The sequence below is a fragment of the Myotis davidii genome, unplaced genomic scaffold (genome assembly GCF_000327345.1).
Source record: "Myotis davidii unplaced genomic scaffold, ASM32734v1 scaffold2161, whole genome shotgun sequence".
NCBI lineage: Eukaryota > Metazoa > Chordata > Mammalia > Chiroptera > Vespertilionidae > Myotis > Myotis davidii.
The window spans coordinates 286,088-289,168 of NW_006291833.1; positions in this window are offsets into that span (position 1 = coordinate 286,088).

Consider the following 3,081-nt stretch of genomic DNA (forward strand, 5'->3'; position numbering starts at 1 on the left):
CGGCGCTCGGAGGAGAGCTGATGGCGAAGTTCGGTTTTCCAGACTTCCCCTGGGCCCCCCGAGTTCCTGAGGCCACAGGAGGGGGGCGGGGGGCTCCTCTGGCCGCCCAGGCTGGGCCACTCTGATGCTGCCCACATGCCTCCCAGCGCCCTCCAGACTCCGAAGACTTCTCACTCGGAGATGGGTGGGATGCTGGCAGGGGAGACTTAAGAAAATAGGAAAAGTGGACTCGAGCAATGGCTCTTAGAGTTTGGAGTACGAAGTTTCCCTTCCCAGGCGCCATTTCTTTGAGAGGAGGAGGAGGAGAACGATGGCTTTGTGACAGGACCAGGTCTCAGGCATGGTGGCCTGGGTGGGAAACCACCTGTTGACCCAAGTCCGTCCCCGGAGTCAAGGACAGCTTGAGCCTTGGCGGGGTGATGCCAGGGGCCAGGGAGAGGGGCCCCCCGGCTTCCTGCCCTAGTTGACATCTTGGAATCCTGATGCCACTGCCCCTGCAGCCCTAGCACCTTCCACTCCCCATTAGGAGCCACTGCACCAACTAGGTAGGTTCTCTGTTAGGGCCAGTGATCTCAGACAGACAAAGCAAGCAGCACGGCTCTCAGATGCAGAGCACAAGGCACACGTCACTTGCTGAAGATGGGCTGCTCCTTCGGGTGTGAGCGGGCCCCCACTTCTTTGCTTCTTGGCAGCAAGGTGAGAAAGGAGCTGAGACAAAGGGCACAGAGTTGGATGAAAGGATAGAGTGGTAATAGTACACTGAAAACTGTCACCGGGTCCATTATAAACCCCCTTTATAGGTGTTTTATTACTTGGTTGTTAGTTTTTAAAACACAAACCTCTTTAGATTAAATCTTGGCATTCACAGGCTCAGTTCAGGGAAACAAAACACAGGGAAAGATCCCCCTCCCGCCATGGGCTTGGCTACTTTTGAGTTACATTACTGATAAAACAAACAAACAGCAGGTTGGGTTTCCTCAGTCTCTCTCTCTACCTCTTTTATTTAGTATCTTCAGTAGCTGGCTCAAGGTGAATTTTTACAAGCCATTAGTTCATAATTCATTCTAGTTCATTTAGATATTTCAAAGAGACGGACATTTATAAGGTGTGCTTTTTTTATAGTGCAGGTGCTGGAACTTTTATTTTCCAAGAAGCTACTAAGTAAACTTAAGAATCCTGGCAGACACTTTAGCCTTTATGTTCTTCCCTCCCCCACGCCCATGGTCTGTCCAGATGCACTTTATTTTGTAACATAGGTTTGAGTCCCCCCAGACTGCATTTTAACTCAAGCACTGAAAATAAGCCATGCCTTAATTAAAAACAAGTTTCAAAACCCCAAATCTGTACACTCAAACTAAAGCATGCTAAAGAAGCAACCAAAGACAATAAAAACGAAAAAGCCCACATTTAAGATGTCTTCAGCCAATGAATTGTGGGAGATTTATGAGCATCTAATACTCGTTATCACTAATGAGTTAGCCACATGGATTTCCAGTGCATGAAGAAGAGACAGACAGACACCTTGGAGAGAAATGGGACTCGTTTGCCTGAACTTGTGCTCCTGTAACCTCGGGACCTAGCCAACACAGAAGACAGAGATATCTTTATCTAATATCTGGATGTGTTTTCTGACATTCTTTTCTTAATAAATAAAGTTCTCTAACGGGCATGGCAAGGAAAGGGAGTGTGTTGCTTTCCCATTGATACTCCCCTCTAAGGTTACTTGTCCTTTGAGAAATCCTGGCTCTTCAGATAAGTGGGACTGGAAAAGATAACAGAGACACAGCCAGAGATACTTAATGCTTACTCCTAAACCTCTCTCTTATCTGTGGTATCGCAAGTCCTCTGCTGAGCCAAACAGCTCAATTAAGAAGTTAACCTAGAAATAACTTGAATCGAAACCCAAGCATCATGCATAATTTGCAAGCTGTCTGTGCTGAAGGATTATGAATTCAGGGACTTATCTGACCAGTCCTGCTCCCTCCCCCAAAACATCTGCCAATCCCCCAAAACATCTGCAATGCAGCCTGAGGCGCCAGAACTACTGACAACTACAGTTATACTGCTTGGTGTGGTTCACGGATCTCTGGCATCAGAATGATCTGGGAGTGAGTGCTTTAAACAGTTCCTTTGGCCTAACCCCAGAGATTCCGATTCAGTAGGTCTGGAGTGGGGCTCCCAAATCTACATTTCTCAGTCCATGACTTTACTTGAAACTTACTGTCACTGAATTGGAGAAGCACTGGGCTTGGCTGAATCCTCTTCTTCCACAACTGGAAAGGAATGTTTCTTCTCTGAGTGTTTTAGCCAGAAGGTTTTAGTTCCTGGCACTGGGATGACTCTATGGTCTGACCTATTTGTCCTTAGTCCTGAGTACGGATAAAAAAAAAAAAAAAAAATGCAGCCTGAGGCGTGGCTGTGTGGTTGAGTGCTGACCTGTGAACCAGAGTAGCTTTAGGAGCTGAAGGAACCTGGAGGGTTTGATCTTTTGGGTTTTTTCATTCGCTCTGAAGCTAGTCAAGAACAGCCTAATAAGGGGTATCACGTCCACAGATGTGCTAACAAGTCCTTCTGAAGAATAATCTCAGTAGGGAAGCAGCAGATAGGTGATTTGTTCAGGCCTCAGTCCACGATAAGTTATGTACAATGAGTCACTTAAGAAACATCAGTCTACACCTCCCCCTCCGCCCCACCCTCCCGTCCCCTTTCCAACTGCCACATGGAATTCCTCTCTCTTCATTGATGAAAATTATTCTCTCAAGGTTACAGTTTGGTTGCATCAGTCAATGGCAGAAGTGGTGGAGATTATAAACCAACCCATTTGTTTGTTTTTTTAAAAATATATTTTTATTAATTTCAGAGAGGAAGAGGGAGAGAGAGATAGAAACATCAATGATGAGAGAGAATCACTGATCAGCTGCCTTCTGCATGCCCCCTACTGGGGACCAAGCCCGAAACCCGGACATATGCCCTAGACCAGAATTGAACCCGGACCCTTCAGTCTGCAGGCTCTCTATCCACTGAGCCAAACCGGCAAGAGCCAAACCATTCATTTTAAACAGGGTAGCAAATCCAAGCGAT